The following is a 21036-nucleotide window of genomic DNA, read 5'->3' on the forward strand; positions in this document are numbered from 1 at the left end:
TGACTTTGCTGAAAAATTTATTTCAACGAAAACACGAATCACCAGAGTCGGATGCAGAGAAACTATCCACGTGGCCACCACAAAACAAAACAAAAAAAATAAACGAAAGCAAATAAAGTCCAACCAAGATGGGGGCTTGGCCCTCCCACACCACCCCTCTAACTAAATATACCAATTTCAAGATTGCAATACAGCAGGCAAAATGGCTAAGTTCACCATGGTGGCCAAGTGGTTACTTTGCTGGAGTAAAACTGCAGTAATCTGGGATCGATCACACACACAGACACACACACACACACACAGACACAGACACACACACACACACACACACACACACACACACACACACACACACACACACACACACACACACACACACACTCACACACACACACACACACACACACACATGTGCTTGCCTGTACCTCTGACAAGTATATACCAAACAGGAGGGGTTCCAGGACTGAGGCCTGGGGGACGCCACTTGTAACCGGTTTAGAGTCAGACCTAGAGCCTGCAACTATCACCATATGGGTTCTATCCATGAGCCAATTGTCAACTGATCTCGTGATGTAGGAGTTTATGTTCAGGCTGGTGAGCTTGTCTATAATGCCAGAATAGGGAATGGTGTCGAAAGCCTTTGCGAGGTCTAGGTAGGCTGGGTAGAACTCCTTTCCCTTGTCTAAAGCCTTGGTAACTGTCTCAAAGAAGTCCACCTGGTTTAGGAGGCATGATCTGCCCTTAAAGCCAAACTGGGTATGGTTCAATGTTTGGATGTTCCCAATGTCTCTGTTAATGAGTTCCATGATGATGCGCTCCATAACCTTGCAGACCAAGCTAGTCAGGCTTATAGGGTGATAGTTCCCGAGGTCAGCTGTGGTTCCACCTTTGTGGAGCAGGATAACAGTTGTTGTGCACCACTCTATGGGTACGTAGCCTGTAGAGAGGCGGAGTTTGAACAGTGCGTTTAGGTGAGGGGTTAGTTCATTTTGGAGCTCGTATAAGACACAGTCTGGGACACTGTTCAGTCCCATTGAAGCTGTATTTTTGGCTTTAGATAGGGCTGTTTTAACCTGTGTGTTAGTGATTGCTGGGGCTCTACGTTCTTCTGGTATGGATATGGGCCCTTTACGGGGTGAGAGGGGGGCGAAGTTTGCACTAAAATCTGTCTGCCAGAATGTTGGCAATATCAGTCGGTTCAATGTATTTTGTGCCATTCTGCACTAACTCAGATCAGATCTGAGAGTTTTAACTTAAGTTCTTGACATAGCTAAAGAATGCTTTGTGGTTATCTTTGGAGTCCTTGGCAATTTTTCTTTCAAAGCTAGCCTTGGATGATTTTATGAGGGATCATAGATTCTTGCTGATACTGATCAGAGATGTCTTTCCTCTTTGGGATTTTACTCTTTTCTGTACTAGTTTCCTCCCTCTGTTGTATAGCTTATTTATGGCAGGCATCCACCAGACTGGTTTCCTTTTCTTGGAGGAGTGAGTCTTGGATTTGCTTGAGATAGCATGATCCATGCATTCTTGCAGGTGCTCATAGAGTGCCTTTGTAAGGGATTCAGCAACTTGGACAGTGTTGTCCTTTAGCATGGGGGCTGTGAACCTTTCCACTTCGGTCTTAAGTAATGTGAAGTTTGCTTTTGAAAAGTTTTTCACTGTGGTTTCCTTGATTGGGGGTGGGGGTGGAATGTGGATATCCAGAGTGATTAGTCTATGGTCTGATCTAACCAGCGAGGGGTTGACCTCCGGTGTAGAACACTGGTCACCCACGTTGGTGATGACCAGGTCCAATATGTTACCTCTGGTGGGGGTGTTGACCAGTTGATCGAGGGTATTTGAGTTTATAAATTCTAGGAAGCGTTGGGCAAGAGAGTTAATACTTTAGTAGTTCTCCCAGTTAATGTTTGCGTAATTGAAATCCCCCAATACTAGGGCATTTGGTAGGACCTTCATATTTTCCATTGTCTCCAGAAATGCGGAATGGAGGTCCTGGGTCATGGTGGGTGACATGTAGCAAGCTGCAATTTGAATTGCAGTTTTTCCCATTGTTAGTTGCACATGGATGATGTCTGAGGCATTGTGCTGAGCCACTAACCTGGAGGTGTGGGTATCTTTGATGAATATGGATACATCCCTGCCTTTTGTGTTTCAGTCCAGGTTCTGTGGCCGAAAAGTATGCTATGTGTTATAGCCTGGTAGTGCTGGGGTGTTCTCTGGAGCCTTAAACCACATTTCTGTTACTGCACAAATATTGATGTTCTCCATACTGAGGAGTGCCTCGAGTGCATGCATTTTGAGGTTTAGACTTCTTGCATTGAGTAGCATTACCCTCAGTTTTTGGTTACTTGTGCTATTTACGGTCGTGGGTTTGTCTTTTGAGCCTTTCCTAAAAATGGCACTACTGGGTTGGCAAAAGCCTTGGCCAGTATTCAAAAGCCTAAGGGTGACAGGTGCAAGCCATCTCTTGCGAAGCAATGTGGCTTGTCGAGCATGTCATCCCAGGTGTACAGATACTGGATCCCCTTTGAATGACACCAGAAACTTAGCCAACTGTTGAAATTGATAAATTGTCTTTATACTGTGCCCTCATCAGGATCATACTGGCCTGGGCTACTTGATCAGAGAGCTCTTCCATGCCTCTTTTCATGTAGTCCAGGGAGGTACGTTTCAGGTCATTCACACCAACATAGACAATGATAGAGTCGTATTTGTACTTGTTCTGGAGTGACCTGAGTGCTTGTGTTATGTGGCGGATCCTGGCACCTGACAGGCAGCTAACTGTAACCTTCTCCTTGTCCAGCCTAGTTAGTGGGACATCAGTGTGCCTGACTATAGAGTCACCTATTACTAGTGTGTTGGGTATGTTATTTTGCCTTAAGGGCTGTGATTGCGTGGCACACTGATTATGTGAAGTATGTGTTTCATGGTTTGTGATGGATTGTGGAAGTTGCTATGGTGTCTGTTTTGGAAGTCTCTGTTGCTATTGCAGATTTTTATTTAGAGCCTCCGAGTATGTTTTTGTGTATTTATGTGTGTTATTTGCTGGTGTTGGTTTAGTACATCTATGTGAGACTGGTGGTGTGTTGCAAGTATTTTCCTTCTTGTCTTGACTGTCAGTTCCAGTCTTGGGTTTTGAGACCTTTGCCTCCAGTTTGGCTGTATAATTGCATCTCTCGCATATATTAGCGTTTGGTGGTAGGAGGAGAGGGTTGTCTGTATACATAAGGCAGTTGTAATATTGCCTCAAAATGCCCAGATTCACTAGTTGGACTGGAGAGTACACCTAAAACTGCCCTTTGGACATGCCTGAATAGGTAAAGTGAGCTGTTTTACTGATTTGCTGGTATTGGCAAATAGAGAGCCTTGTCCTTCTGGACAGTATAGTGGGTCTAGTGCTAGGGTTAATTAGTGCTTGCTATGAGTTTTGAGCAAGTGCTGGGCTGTAAAATGAATGGTTTGAGTGCTTAAGTTGAAAGTTTGTCTAGTTCCAAGGGAAAAAATAAAGAGTAGACTTTGTGGAGCTGGGAATAGTTTAAACCGTGCAAATGCAGGTTTTATAGCAGGAAAATGAAAGAGAGATTAAATTAGCCCAAAATGGCCAATAAACTATTAACTTCTGGGCTACAGCAAACAAGGCGCACAACTTTCAGAAATAAATAATGCCCCTTTTGGCATGCATCTGTTCAGACACATGCAACAACTGGAACACCCACAGTCATAACTTACTAAAAGGATACAAGGCCTAATCAACATGTCCTACATGGACCAACTCAAAGCCCTGTCACCATAATCAGTATCCTACAGATTGATATAAACAGTGACCTGTGCCTGATATAAAACACATCCTCATCCATTACTGACAAATGTACTGCACATCAGGCATCAGAAATACTCTGCCTATGGATATAATCCTGTTCTGCAACATCAAGAAAATGGTTTGGAGGGACAGCTATATCTCAGAGGATACCACTGCTCTGGAACAGACTCCTTATTGACAAAAAACAAAGTTCATCTCTGTCCATATGCGCAACTTAGATCTATGAAGGAAAAACAGAAAATGCACCCCAGTATTAGCTTCTATGCTACTAATGGACAGACATCTCCTAAATGCTTTATCCCATGAATGTGTATTATCTATGATAGATCACAGTTATTCTCAATAGGGGTAATATATAATTAATCGACCATGAGATGGGCAAGAACAATCTATAACCAAATGGGATGTTATTTCAAACACAATAATGTAATTTGGGTAGGCTTAAAATGGACCACAAGGTCAGCTAGCCTAGAACTTACCTATAAATCTAAAAAAAATAACCTATGCAGATGTTCAGCTTAGCACCCTAAGCTTTAGTTACTTTCATGGATGTTGCTTAGTAACCTGAATTCAGTGTACACCCAAGTGGCAAAGACAAAGAGAGCAGAAAGAAATGTAATTTTTTGCCCCCATGGAGACAAATACCTGATAGGATAGGCACTGTTTAACAAATAAATGAATAGTCAGAGTACACAAGTCTTTTTGGATAACTGCATAAGCTAGGGATAATAGCTGGCTGGATATGAAAATTGTTGCAGTTTAGACAGTCACTTAATGAGGGTATCTGTTGTAGGGATGCTATGGCTTGAGTGAAGTTTTTCATTTTTTTAAACCCTTCTCTTTCTATGCTGTTTGTAGGTCAGAATATGAATATAGTTCTAAGAAATATGGTAACTCTGTGTTTAAAGGTTTGTGCCTCAAACCCTTATCATCCATGATTCAGCCCTGACCTCTTGCCACTATTTGTGAAGTGTGTATGTTCTGCCTTTTGTCTGCCTGAGCCTTTTCTGAGTACAGTTATGCCTTGCAGTCTCCTCAAAACATGCTACTTTACATTGTCCATATGTATGTATAATTATACTCATTTAGTCTTGTTCTTATATCTCGGGCATGACTTACAAGTCTGAAGGACCAGCTTCCTTTTCCGGTTAATAAAAAAAAATACATAAACTGTACATCTCACACATTTTGTTTTATCCGTCTTATGTACTATAAAGAAGAGTGCTCAAAATTTTTATTTGAGTGACAATCCGCAACGCTAAATATATTCCAATACCTTGCAAACATTTATACATTAGTTAATACATTGTTCTATAAAAATGATCTGAATTACTATGATTAGTTTCCTGATGTTTTTGACATCTAGTTCATTGCAATGCTTAAGGCATGAAATGAATTTCTGTGCTTAAGCTACAAAATTCTTTGAGTGGAATGTGAATTGTTTTATTTTGTTTTCCATGCAGTTTTATCAGGAAGTGGGCATTGCTGGAATGAAAATCCTGTTTCTTCACATGCAGTCTTTCCTCCATACACATTAAAATGCAGAAATGTCATTACAGAAGCTTCATATTGATGAATCATCATAGACATTAGCCATGCTTTCATTATCTCACAGAGGTGCTCTTTTATGTATGTATTTATTTATAAGCACATTTATATCAAAAGGATCTTTTCCTAGCTTACTGAGTGACCACTTTGTGCTTCTGCTCAAACACAAAATGAATTTAGACTTATGTAATTTTTATTTCCTTATATAGCCATGTGTTTTTAGATTTGTCTGGAGGAATATGAAAACCCATTGTCTTCAGACCTCGTCTGAAAGCAGAAAGCAATTGTATCTCACTCAACCAAACCTAATGTAAAACCATTTTATTTGCAATCTGTCCAAGTCTTTTGGGTTTATAATGCCATGACGGGAATGGACAACATTCCTATGTCAAAGTACAATTAAAACTCATGACATTAGTACTGTTTCAATCTTTGTTTTCAGCCAAAAATGCTCTTGTTCATAGTTTCATAGGTAGGTACTAGGCTATCGGCCCTGGGGTCTATACAAGCCCAGCCAAAAAAGTACCCTGGCTTTTGCCACCCAAGAAAATTATTTTCCTGTGCCACTGTCTGCACCTGCAATATACCCAGTAACGAGTCCTTCTGCAATTCATATGCAGTTTCATGTATTGGCAACATATCTAAATATGATTGTAGATTCTTTTTTGTAAGACTCATTGCTCCTACGACTATTGGAACTGTTTGGGTATCTGTCTTCCATATTACTCTCATTTCTGCCTGCAGATCCTGATATTTTATGGCTTTGTGTCTTTCTGTATGCAGGACACTGTAGTCACTGGGTGTCATACCTCTCAACTGTACAGAATTTCACAGAATGTCCAGATTTTTGCCTCATATTTTGGTCCCTTTCTCATAAAATTGTGGTTTTCTGGCAAATAATTGACAAATTATTGAGGGATAAAGTCTAAAAATAATGTCAGCCAGTTGAGTTTCAGACTTCTTTCCCTTGAGAAAATTCATACTAATGCAAAACCTGCTATTCTATCAATTTTTTAAGTTTGTAAGAGCAATATTTAAAGAGTGTCCCTATTTTTGGGCCTTTGTCCCCCCATTATTGATGGCTTTGTCCAGATGTCTTGCTCTAACATGTTGAGAGGTATGTTGGGTGTGGCAATTTCAATGATTAATGCTACTTTTGTCTTCTTTTCATGGACCACTATATTTGTTTTTATAGCATCTATCTTTTGAACTGTTGGTAATGGGTGATCCCATGTGATGAAAACTTCATCATTTTCTATGATGCTTTGTGGCTCATGTTTCCAGTGTTTTCCAGCCACATAATGCCATAATGTTTGCATAATCCCAGTGCAACAATCTTGCCACATTATTATGATTTTCAGTATACAGTCCTTCTGCCATTAGTATGTCACAACCAGCAACAGGCTGTGCAACTGTTTCCAATTCAGTTTTACAAGACCTACATTTATCTGTTTCTCCCACATGTTCAATGGACTTTGTAAACCAGCATGTACGTAGCCCATTGTCTTGGGCTGCCAGTATTAACCTTTCATCTCTTGGTTTGAATTCGCCTCTCCTTAACCATTCCTGTGTTTGTTCTTGATCAACATGATGTTCTTCCAGAAGTCTTCTATACTTGCAGCAATATTTATGCATTTTCTACATTTCTTGCCTTCTCATCTGGTCCTTCACCTTATATTTTTTCTTTTGTTTTTTGGAACATTCAGTTGGTGCCTGATTTTTATCTACTTCTGTGGAGTGTGTATGTTCTGCCTCTCCATTCCTGCTTGATGCCGATATGCTTCTGCTAGATTTAAGCAGAGAAGTCATCTTAGATTTATTCACCTCATGTTTCAAAATTTTCAATATGTTTGGGTCTTGTGAGGTCATCAAATATGCGTGGAGTCCCACAATCGCAGAGCTTTACATGTAATCAATTTCAAGAAGGCCCATCCCTCCTTCGGAACGGGGAATATATAATTTTGGTATGCACTGATTTTTATAAATCATTTGGTGAGCATTAAGCATCCTTCTTGTTTTCCTGTTTAATCTATCCAACAAGTTTTGGGGCCAGTCAATCACTCCAAAACTGTAGAAGAGTGAATTGGTTTATAGGTTGGAATTCTTCCTAGATGTCAACGCTGTTTGTAGAAGTCTTCAAAAATATTACTTGCTAAGTTTTACTTGCATTTGTTCATGTTTTATTGTTGATTCTTCTTCAATCCCCAAATATTTATACACTCCCTCTTGCTCAAGTTCTTTTATATCACATTCTTGTCAATGAGGTAATTCCAGAATTTCTCTGCAAGCTAAAATGTTGTCTGTGCCCATATCTAAATAAAAAACAAATATGGAGAGAAATGGGGAACAATCAGGCCTCTCAAGATGTTAGGTAAATTGAAAGTCTGGTGCTTCCAAGTCATAGCCAGAAATTATATCAAGACAAATGGATAATTAGCATATCATCCCAAATAAAAAAAGTTATAGCTGGATAGTAGTCCATACAAAATTGATTTAACATAAAAAATAGAAAAATAAAAATATGCTGCCACACTGGTAGTTCTCTTGTTTCTTTAGAATTTATTGTTAAGGCAGATAAGTGTTGTGTCCAAGTGCCCAATACTGTTCACATTAAACATATGGAAGAATGCACTAGTAAGCTGCCATGTGGAACAATATAATACACTCTTAACTGTTAAATATTTAACATGTTAGAGTGTATTTCACATACATATGGCTGAAAAAAGATTCTAGTCCCATGCAAATGCTTGCTAAATATGTGTAAAAGCATTACAGAAGATATGTAAATTTTTACAGCATTCTCTAAGACTTCAGTGTTATAACCATTTCTGAGGGACAAACTCTTAAGACAGCAGCGTAACTTAAAGTATTATTTACTTTGTGCTCTGTTTATATGATTTGGTCTATGAGGCATGGGACATTTACAGACTGGTAATACAGAAAAAGAGATCTCTAGCAAATTAAGCATGATCACAGAGTAGAAATAAATAATTGCACATAACCTTGATATATCAAATTGTATACACTTTTTTTGCTAGTACAAAAACAGGATAATTTCATTAAGACTATTCACACATTAGATGACAAATACAAGCAATGTACATTTTGATATTCTAGGTAATCACAACTGAAAGAATTAGAAACAGAAGGTTTGATATGGGTATTGTACACCACATTAGTTTTGGTTAGGATTCGGTTATGATCAAACCCTATAGCAGTCCTGCATTGTGTTATTTGCTGTTAAAATATTTTTTAAAGTTGAGAAATTGACTAATCCTGTCATATTATGTACACCATATCAAGCTGCTTACAAGTGAGTGATGTTGCACTGTATCACTGTGCATGCTGGAAGTCTTGAAATACCTTTAGCAAGTTTGTACGTTACTGGGTGGCCTTCTGTGATACCACCAGTATAGACAAGATAGATCAGTTATCAGAAAAAATATGAGGTCAAAATGTTTGCAACAGATGCATCCAGCTGAAGTTATACTGCCCCAGACACAGCCTATGAAGAAAGAAGAGAAGGAGGCCACCCTAAAAAAGAACAGCACTACGGAAAATAGTCAGGAAACAGCAGGCCCAGATGAGGTCACAGCAGATACGATCAAGGTGTTGGGTAAGACAGGTGAGAAATGGCTCCTGAGTACACTCAGTAGGGAAATCAAGGTGTATCCCTGACACTGGAATACAGACATAGTAGTGCCAGTGTAAAAGACCAAAGGAGACATCCACAGCTGTTGGTAGTACAGAGATGTAACATGCACATTCTGGAGATTGTTATTGATAAACAGCTACACAGAGTAGCATAAAGTAAGATGGGAGATGAGCAATCCAAATTCAGATCAGGATAGAGCACAGCTGACCCAATGTTTGCAGTTAGAAAGATAATCAGAACAAGTTAGAGATGATGGAGTCCAACTGAGCTTTCATAGACTTGGAAGAAGCATATGACAAGGTTCCTAGAAAGCTTATATGGGCAGCCTTAAGTTGGGTCAAAGTCACAGAAACATTTGTAGAATTAGTGGTAGCTATGGACAAGGACCCAATGATTCAAGTACAAACAGTGTTTAGTCTCAAAGAGGGGATCCCAGGGGTAATAAGTGTACATTAAAGTTCAGTTCTGAGCAGCTGCTGTTCATACTAGTGTCGGAATACATCAGAAAACAGGATGGAGGGGACAGATTAAAGTTGCTATATGTAGATGGTGTACCATTCCAGTCAAACTCTGAGCAAGAGCTTCAGCAAAGGAAAGAAGACTGGAATTTAAATCGGAAGGCACATGGTATGAAACTGAGTACAGATAAGACATTTGTAATCACAGAAAATGAGGAAAATCAGAAGGACCTGAAAAGTGACATAGAATGGAAAACAGTGGGACAGGTTAACAGCTTAAAGTGTCTGTGAGGGGTGGTGGAAGAGAAGGTGAGTGTAAATGAGAAGGTTTAACCTAGTATCGGAGGAGCTGCAGCCAAATGGTGCAGAGTGACACTGGTAGTGTATAACATAAAAATGCGAAAGAAGTTGAAATGTAAGATGTACAAAACAGTTATGAGACCAGTACTAATGTACGGTACAGCATTATGGTCAGGAAAGGCATTGTAATTGAGGAAGATAGACGTGATGGAGATGAAGTGGCCAGAATGGGTTGTAGGATGCCAACTGTAAGACAGATGGAGAAATGAGGACATTAGATCAGAAGCCAAAGTTGTTCCGATTTAATATTTTTGCTGAAATATTTCTTACAATAAATCTCTTTAAATTCATTGCAACAAAGTCTTTGGTAATTGCAATGTTGATTTCCTTCATTGAGATGGGGAGAAAACAAGTATATAGAATTTTAGAAACTCGTGCATGGATTTAGGAAGCTAGTTGTCTTTCTACATCAAGCAAAATGCAAATATGTTATTGTATGGTGATGAAAAAGAGCTTAGAGGGCACGTCAATCAGAATGTCAGTAAAAAAAAAAAAAAAAAAAAGTACACACAAACATATTATATATATATATATATATATATATATATATATATATATATATATATATATATGTAGACACACACACACACATACATATATTTATAGGTATAGGTCAGGAAACAAACTAGACCAATTGGAAATAAATCATTTGAACATTCCTAGTAATAATGTAGGCAAAGAGCTATGTTGCAATAAATGTGCAGAATAAAAGGGAATAAACCATGCCTGGGATATACATATGCAAAGATTAACAAGGTAGAAGGCAGAGAAAGAGAAGAAAATAAGATGTGTGTTGCAGTCTGTATAAAGAAATGTCTCAAAGCAAAGTTATAAGCAAACATAGTTCCTATTGCCTATGCCCCCCACAAACGCATACAATTTGTAATTCTGCACTTTCAGTATACCCATGGGTAGAAGGAAAACCTTACCTACTTGTGGCTGTCATACATGTGGCAGACACTGTATATATCTGTTGGCTTCCAAAATAAGAAACCCTATCAAAATGCTTCTGCATGCTTCCATAGTGTTCAGCATCCCTACTAAGGATCACACTGATCCCTAAATATGTAAGCTAGTACAGTAATCACCACTAATATTTGTTACAGAGTAAATCCATCCTGATACTGAAGAATGTGATTTTTCATATCCAACAGCCCACTACCATGGCAGCATTATTCTTACTTGGCGCTGTAATCCTCCCATCATGTAAGTGATATACCCTCCTAACTTGCATAGGTATGGTATTGTGTGATACACAGCATGCTCAGTCCATGTGCTACCTTGTATTATAATGCATGCATTATATGATTCTAGTTGGCTTGTATCATGACCTTTAGTTGTGAAGCAGATGCTGCCTTTTTGCCAGTACCAAGATATATTGCCCCAGTATGTGGCTCACATGAGGTAGCTCTACTAATTTTTCATTCCCTTACTATCATACTTCCTGCTTAAATGCTGCTCTCACAGCTATGATAGGCCATGTCGGGTTGTTTCTCTGTTACTCTACCAGATTATTCAGTGCCATGTTATACAACATAGTCGACAGCACAAAGATTTGGCTGCAGGACTCATGCGTGCTATAGTATACTAATAGACATATCAAGGTAGTGAATGTGACCCTTCACTTAGCCAAATATATGTTTCACTATGGTGTTGGGAGTTGGTGATGGTGGGGGATCATCCTCCACCATTCCAGCATATATCTGGCATCATGTGCAACACACAACAGTGGCATCATTATATGTGGCTTCTTGTTACATGCCTGCATTGTAATAGAGTATACTAGCCTCTACATCCCCTATATGTTTACATACTAACTAGATGAATCTAGGGAAAAATCCCCCTGCACAAACTAGTAGTATGTGTGCCATATGCATGAATTATGGAAACTGCCTGGAGAGCACACAGAAATATCACAGATGATTTTCTGTGCATTCTGTGCAACCTGACAGTTGAGGGTGTGAATGAGTTTGGGTCTTGGTAGCAATATTTGTGCAATCAGTGCTCACAGGATTTCAGGGTATTGGACTTTTCTTTTGTGCAATTGGTGGCTCACAGGATTTCAAGGAAATGGGCTATGCTTTCTAGGACTGTATTCTGTTACACAGAGGTGTATAATGGCTAGACTGTGTTCAGGCTATGAATCCCTAAAGATCTTATTTTAAGTATGCTTTTAGTACTGGGGTTGAAATAAGCTCCACCTGCTTATCATGCATTAGTTTCTGTTTAAAAAGTGGTTATAGGGAGTGTGTGGCCAAGATGGCACAAAAGAGTAACAAGTTAAATTTTTTTCTGATTTTTAATTAGTCAAAACCTATACATTCTAAACATAGATGAAGAAAAGAAGAAAGTGATAGGTTTTTAATTTCTAAAACTAAATCAGTCAGAAACTTCATTTCAAATATAGAAAAGGAGGACACTGTAAACTGAGTCACCTAATAAACAATTCACAGGATCCTTCTCTTAAAAAGACATTGGATTTTTGGTGATAAACATATAATATGTCATGACAAAGAGTGATAAACTGGATTTAAAGTATTACAGCTTAAAAATAATGTAATCAAATTGACATTTTCCGTAATCTGATAAAAGCAACAAGGTACAGAAATAACTGTCACAGAGGAATCCTTAAATGATCATGAAGGAACAATTTCTGAAGGTGAGCCACACACAGAATTTCTTTTAAAACAAAACAACTGGCTAATTCAAAAAAAGAAAAGAAAAAAAATACATAGGTAAAATGGAAAATAGACTGAGATATAATAATATAAGAATATATGGAATACCTGAGAAATCTGAAGGAGAATATATTTTATCAACATGGTTACATAAAAACTTGAACTTACTATGAGTGTTATCATTTGGATTAGAAAGGGTTTATATATCTTTGCCTCTCCCCAAAAGAAAAACAAATGCTCCTCAGTGTTCAGTAATTGTGAAGTTTTTCTCCAGCATGGAAAAAGACCAAATATTGAAAGCCACTTGGACAAGTCCGCCTATCAAAATTGAAGAAAATGTTATTCGCTTTGACAATGAGTATTCAACTAAAGTAATGAATTAAAAGAAGGCTGGTTTACTTGTAATTAGAAAGCTTAAACAAAAATATATAAAGTCAGTTTGTCAACTGGAAGAACTAATAAAAATATGTGAAACTTTGGAAGAATCAAATGAGCTTATACAGAAGAAAAATATCATTACATCAGTGGAAGAAATGGAATGGCAGCTGTATCCTTGGAAAGGCAAAGTGAAGTTAATGCACAGAAAACAAATAGTAAACCTAAAAGGCAAAAATAATGTGATGGGCTGCTTTGTTCTTTTATTTATTTATTTACTTAATTATTTTGAGTATATGTAAAACTCTTTCTGGCTCACAAAAGATTGTTCAGGGGAAAATATAAATAAGTAATCTATTATTTAATACCTGACAATAATATATAAAGTATGGATGTTATATAATAGCTTTCTCCTACTAAAGCTGAAACGTCTTACTAAAACATGAGTATAGTCACATATTGGTGTATTTAAAAATAGATTATAAGAATATTTTTATTTGTTGAAGCTATCCTGTAGTATACATAGTTATATACTCTCTTAGAGAGATGTTTTAAACATGACTAGTAAAACATTCTAAAACAATTGTCTTAAAGTATAGCTCTGTGTAGTCTTTTTATGTACAGGACAAGTTATGTTATGTACTTTCATTATTTTTAGGTTTATTAGATTAAATTTCTGACTAACTTAAAAAAATGAAGTTGCAGCAACAGTATTATTTTGAATGCTGTAAATGGTGCCTTGTAAGTTTTTGACCAACTGCCAAACTTTGATATTTTTATGTTTGAGAAAGTTTCTTGGCACAATTAGCAAGCGTAGAGCTAGTTTATTGGCATTAAAGTAAAATTCCTTTAGTATTAAGTGTGATACCTCAAATTACAGGACATCACAAACAAGGATATTTTAAGAAGCGATTATTTCTATTGTATTTCAAAAGCTATGTCAAGTATCTGTGGTTTATGTTTCTTTACATGACTTTTGGCTGTCTTTCATTTTCAGGGACATCCCTGATTTTGACAGTTTTGACTCTGCCTTCTTCATCCCTCCTAACACTGGTAGCTTTTGGAGAGATGGTATTGAGTTGCACTTAATGAATGAATAAAGTGCTTGGAGTTGTAGACTTTGTTGGTTTATATATAGATTCACATTGTCTTGTTCCGTTAGTTTCTTAAGTTAACAGTTCTGGTGTTTTGGGGAATGTCTTTGTTTCCAGATTTTCCTTGAATTTGTTGGGAGCTATAATTCTTTTTTTATGATAATGAAGAGATAGACTTGTTTTTGTTTATTTGAGGAAAATTTAAAAAAAGGGTGACTTCAGTAGAAATTGGACCTATAATATCTTACTTGTAATTTGTTTTTCTATCAACATTGTCAGTCATTCAAAGGTTATTTTAAAATCTAAAATATTTAGTTTCTGTAAGAAAAAGGTAGTTTTTTTGATAAATTGATATAGTACAAAATATTAGAATAAAATAATTCTTATTTAAAAAAATAATACAGACTATACAGAACTGCTCTTCTGACTAATTACAAGAATGTCACTGGACAGCTTCAAAAGATATTTGTTACTTATAAAGCATTTTTAAAGCTAAACCAAACATTTCTGATATGAGGTCTGTGCTATAAAATATTGCTATACATGTTAGAACACACAGAGTCTTTGAAATGTACCTCTAAACTGTCCATATTTTTGCATAATATTTCATTTTTTGGTCTTACCCTCATAAAATTTGTGATTTTCAGGCAAATCACTGAGGACTGACATTGTTTTGAGTTTCAGACTTTATATCCTTTAGAAAATGCATGCTAACACAAAATCTTTTATTTCATCAACTTTCTAAGTTTATAAGAGTGATATTTAATATTTGAATATTTTTGGACTAGTGTCCCCATTTTTGTGCTAAGAGGTTGAGAGATGTGCTTGTAAAAGATAGGTAGATAAATCAATATGAATACAAACAGAGTAAGTTTCATTTAACTAGAGAGATGGGAATATTATTTATCATGTAAGATAAACATATTAAGTCAAACATTTACATGAAAACAACTAAACTATGGAAATTACACTGTCAGATTTATGAAGATATATGCTGAGAATAAGACTTGTATTGATGAAATTGCCATATACTTAATGAAGTCATGTGGGTTATAAATAACCACTGTAACTGAATTGTGACATATGTCTTTTTCATATTCAAAATAGATAAATGCATTACATAAATCGAATACAATTGAAATGTATGATAAATCATAATTTTGAACTATATTGGATATCAAATTTTAGCCACATCATTGAAAGCAGACCAAGAAGAAAATATGTGATTTTCCTACTTTGGAAACAGTGAAGAAGAAGGACACAGCAAGTAACACTGTCTCTCCTTTGTTGCTGAGTGATGCACAAGAATGGAAAAAAAGATTATACTAGACATAGGTATGATATTCGGTGAGGCATTGATTTGCTCCTTACATCTGAATGGCCAAGTAAACATGAATGAGAACAATGATTGATAAGGATAAGGCATATAGAACAGTATCTGTATAGTAAACTAAATATAGATGGGATAGTACTAAAACAAGTATCTGGGGAAGAGAGTAAGGAAAAATATGAGCAAGATAACTTAGCTTTTTATTGTCATGGATCTTACAACTAAACATCAGAGAATATATGAAGGGGATAATATCAGATCAGCGTGGAATACATGATGAAATATATGCATGTTATGAGCAAGCAAAACAGATTATGTGTAGAAAAATAATTATTACTTAAATAAGATTCACTGCTGTGAGAAACATTGATTTCTACAATGGAATAGTTTAAAAGAGAGGAACAATAATACATTAGGGAACAGTGATATTATGTAATGTTTATTATGCAATGTTAATAGAACTATGTCCAGTTTAGATAGGAAAAGGTAACAAAGGATGTGAAGGAAACAGTAAATACTCAGATAAATTACATAGTAGGGTATAGTGATATTATGTAATGTTTATTATGCAATGTTAATAGAACTATGTCCAGTTTAGACAGGAAAAGGGAACAAAGGATGTGAAGGGAAACAGTAAATACTCCGATAAATTACATAGTACAATATCATAGGAGGTCTTTACAGAGAAATAGTATGGAAGTTAAAGAGAGACAGAGAGGTGAAGATAAACTATGATAGTGTATTCAAAACAATATATTTTCATATCTTTTCATAGACGAATACAATAGACAGGGTAAAGAGTGACAGTAAGAGATTAGCTTGCATAAAGTGCAAGAATATTATGTATTGCATATATGTAGAAGAAAATGACTGATAAAGACATTAATGAAGTTGTATCAATTATTTTCAGAATATAATAACAGAAAGGCAGGTTAAATCATTTGTCCATTACTACATTTCACAAAAGGTCAAATAGAGTGAATGGATTCACAAGTACAGTTCTGATTATAATAATGTTTAATAAATATCAATGGAACTTTTTTATCTATGCCTGAAACTGTTAATATTAAACACCACAAATACACACACATATATACATGCACACACACACACACACACACATATATATATATATATATATATATATATACACACACACACACTATATATATATATATATATATATATATATATATATATATATATATATACACACACACACACACACACACACACACACACACACACACACACAAAAACACATATGTATGTATATTACATGCATTTGAAATATGGCTACCTTTAGATATGTGTATATACATTTATAGGTGTACATGTGTGTAAATGTCTTTATAAGAATGGAATCAAGAAATACAAAGAATGGAAATTTAAAAAAAGAATAAAGAACTAAAATATTAACTTGATACTATTGGGAATAAGGAAAAAGTACTGTATTGCATAATATGTTATGCTATTTAATGAATAATATGACATTCAATTCAATAGATACATAATTCAAGCTAAAAGAGCATATAGAATACATTTAGTTTCATATTTTAATAAAGGGCTTAATAGAAGAAAATGTTTGTATCACAAAGTAGTAATATTATTAATTATAGAAGAAATATGAATAAAATAATTCAGTCAAGAAAGGGAATAAGAAAAGACAAAAAGAACAGGGAAAAAAGGGTGAAATTGAAAGAAAGGGGGCATTTTATTTTTATTATTTTATAATAGCTTATCAATGGAAATGACAAAGGGATAAGAGTTTTATATAATCTGTCTATAGTCTTAGGTAAGGAACTTTTTGTATCCATATATTGTAGGCTTGTAAATATGATATGGCTATATGTTAGATTACTGCTACTAATTTATTGAATTAAAAACTAGAAGAAGGTATTTAATATTAATTTAAAAAATATATGAGCAATCACATTTTAATGTATATGGTTTATATTGAAAACCAATCTATTTTCAATTAGATAAAAATACAAAAAAAAAAATAAAACAAAACATGAATAATCAATTACATAGTGGCAATAAAAGAAAGGTACTGTTGAAATATTTAAAATTAAACAAAGGAAATATATCAAAAACCCATTTAATAGAAACATATATGCATTTATTTGTTAAAACAAGAAGAGGAGCAATTATTTTATGAAAAAATTCTCAAATTATACCAAAAATCTTAGATACATTTATTAGCAATAAAGGGGTTCTTTCAACTGTAGTTATTCAATATAAAAGAAAATAATTATTGGCTAACTGTTACTAGAAATCTGGTTTGGGAGTAAATATAGCTAGGAATTATCTGGAAATTTTGTAAAGACTGTGGAGAGGGATCCTCATTATGGCAGGAGGATGCAATTATATATTCATAAATAATGATACCAGTTGTAAGAGAAAAAAAAAACACTGAAATTCCTGATTTTTTTTTTTTTTTTTTTGGTTTAATGATAATTAATAAGTTAATAAAATCATTCTATGGCATACTTTAACATTCATTTTAGTGAAAAAATGGGATTTTTTAAATGAAATTAAAGAAGGAGATAAACTAATATTTAAAAAGAATCACATAATATTAGATTAGAACAGCAACACACAGTAAAGGAAATAAATAAAAAATAAAGTTATTAATGTCTAAATACCAAAAAAGTTTATATCAAAGTTGCTTTACAAAAAGTTAAGATACAAAGTTATGCAATGCCACAGAAAAAATACATGATTTAGCAAATAGAAGTAAACTAATAAAAAATAAAGCTCAAATAAAAAATGTAATAAATTCATTAGATAATACAAATACATTAGATATGGGATAATTGGTTTCAATTTTTAAAATATTACCTTGAAAAAATATTAATAATATACTCATAAATTACATATTAAGAATGTCTAAAGAATATTTCCATGAAACCTAAAGAAAAACAAATAGAAGAAATATTGGGAAAATGTATAGAGAAGAAATTAAAGATGCAATTAAAAACACTAAGAAGGAAGCTCCTGGAATGGCTGGTAAAACTGTGGAAATGTATTACTTAACAAAATACATTCATTGTTGGATGATGTGTTTGGATCAATACAATACCATAAAATTATTCTTCTCTCATGGAAATTCACCTTTATTTCCACAGTTATAAAACAATGGAAAATAAAAAAAAAGCTACTTCATACAGACCCATTTCACTACTAAATGTTGATTATAAAATATTTGTAATGATACTATTTAATAGATTAAGAAAAATTGTAAACAATTATTAATAAAGATCAAACTGGGTTTATTATAAATACATTAACTTACGATAACATTAGGAAAGTCATTTCAATAATAGATCAAACTAGTAATAAGAAAAATAATTAGTATAGATATTGAAAAAGTATTTGATTCTGTAAACTGTAATTATCTTAGAACATCAATTTAATACGTTTCCAGAGAATTCTGTAGATTTAATAAGGAAACATTTAAAAGGATCTAGAACTTACTATAAAATAGTTTTATATCACAGGAATTTCAGCTTCTTAAAGGAACAAGACAGGGTTGTCCATTTTCACCATGTTGATTTGCTTTAGCATTAAAACCATTGCAAACAGTATTAGGTATAACAAAAATATAAAATGATTTGAAGTTGATAAAGATTTTCAATCTAAAATTCAATTATTTTCAGATATTTTCTTATCAGTATGTGATGTTATTGAGTTAAGTGAGGAAATTAATGAGCAGACAAATTTAAAACAACTTTTTATTGAGTATTATTCATAATAAAACTAAACTTATTTTAATCTATTAAATTATTCATTTTAACTTTAAAAACAAATATACATTTGATTGGGAGACAAAAACATCACATATTTAGGAATATATATTCATTCAGATATTAATCATATTAATAATAATATCTTCAATGAAATAACATCTTGAACTTGTTAAATGAATGTGTTTTTCTTTGTATTTCAGGAAATATTCATGCTTATAAAAAGCATATTACCTGAACTATTTTATTTTTTACAATCAATAGCTGTGATGCCAAATAGACCATTAATGCAAAACTTAGAAAAAAATAATTTGATGGTATCCAATAAAAACAAGAACTTCTTATAACAATCATATAAGAAAATAGGATATACAATCTTACACTTTAGCAGCTATTTGGAGTTAATGATACTATGGTTAGAGTGTCATTATTTTAGTCAAAAGAAGAATGTACATAAACAAATACATTCATATACTTGCAAAGTTTTTAAGTGGTATCGAAGTAATGAATAATAAATCTGTATGGTTATTAAAATATTTTTAGATGAAAACAAAGTAATAAATTTAGACTCAATTACACAAACCTGATATTGAATCCTTTAAAAATGTTTAGCATTCCATGGGTTAAAAAGTAGAAAAGTATAATATTCCCAAATGTATTTAGACCTAGATTTATAGAAAGTGTAATCATTAATAACAGGATTTCTTTAAAAAAATATAAATATAAAAGTTTGGTATGATTGTATAGATAAGAATTCATTACTTACATTACAACAAATGAAGAGACAGTATAATAAATTATATTCATAAATGAACACTACATAGGGTTCTTGAAATTTTTAAGAGCAATTTTAGTTTTATGAATAAAAATGACCACCATAATTTACAGGAAATGTTGAAATATTCTATTCCTACTATTTATGGGGATAATGCATTTGGAGAAGGACTCTCAAAATGTTATAAAAGATTGATAAAAAATATCTTAAATTGTGGAAATGTATTGAAGTCATAGAAGTAAAATATCTAATGGAAGAAAACAATACAAGCCTTATATTAAAATATCTTAGTTATCTTAATGTTTATATTGGAAAACCTCCACTTGGAAACATATTCATAGACGTTTTATCACTCCCTTTACAAATTTTTGTAAATCTGATAAATCTCTTTAAAAGACCAACAATATTAGTAAATACTATTAATAAATAATTCAATACCAACCATAAGTAGTTAATCGATATTGCATGTTTTGGGAACTTGTACCTGTTGCTGGAAAATTAATTGCTAGATATTGGAAAACTAATTAAATCCCATTATTCAAAGACATTTTGAATGTATCCATTATTTTGCCTAATAACTAGAAATATATAAAGAAAGTAAGATCCGATAATATCAATTTAAAATCTTCTTTGGGACAAATTGGTGATGCTATTAGTCAAATACAATAACAACAATTATAAAGATTTGTATTTTAATTGAAAAATATTTGCTGTTAAATGTGAAAAATTGTAATCTTTTCTTTCTATTGTGTATGTAAATATTGTAAATACATCTTTTCTTTCTATTGTGTATGTAAATATTGTAAATATACTAACATCCATAAAATCATTTGAAGAAAAGTGGTCAGATCCTTTGTGCTTTGCTCTGAGTTTTTTTTTTTTTTTCAACTGTGTTGCAGTCTTTGCTCCACAATAGCCAATAGGCTTGATTACAGGACACAAAAAATGTTCAAGAAACACCCACATAATGGTGATTATCTTCTATACAGTGATTCTGAACCACATGTGTTCTTGAACATGCTTTAACATAATGCCAAGGAAATAGTGTAGGATCTGCAGTTTTGCTTCAATGTCCTTTGCAGCTTACTGAAAGGTTCCTGTTAATAAAATAATTAATGCTACACATAACCTAGTATCCAATTTAATGGGTAATCCATAAAACTCCTAGATTCCACCTGTAGATGACAATTC

This window comes from Protopterus annectens, chromosome 6.part0 (genome assembly GCF_019279795.1).
Source record: "Protopterus annectens isolate FY-2018-M chromosome 6.part0, PAN1.0, whole genome shotgun sequence".
Taxonomy (NCBI): domain Eukaryota; kingdom Metazoa; phylum Chordata; order Ceratodontiformes; family Protopteridae; genus Protopterus; species Protopterus annectens.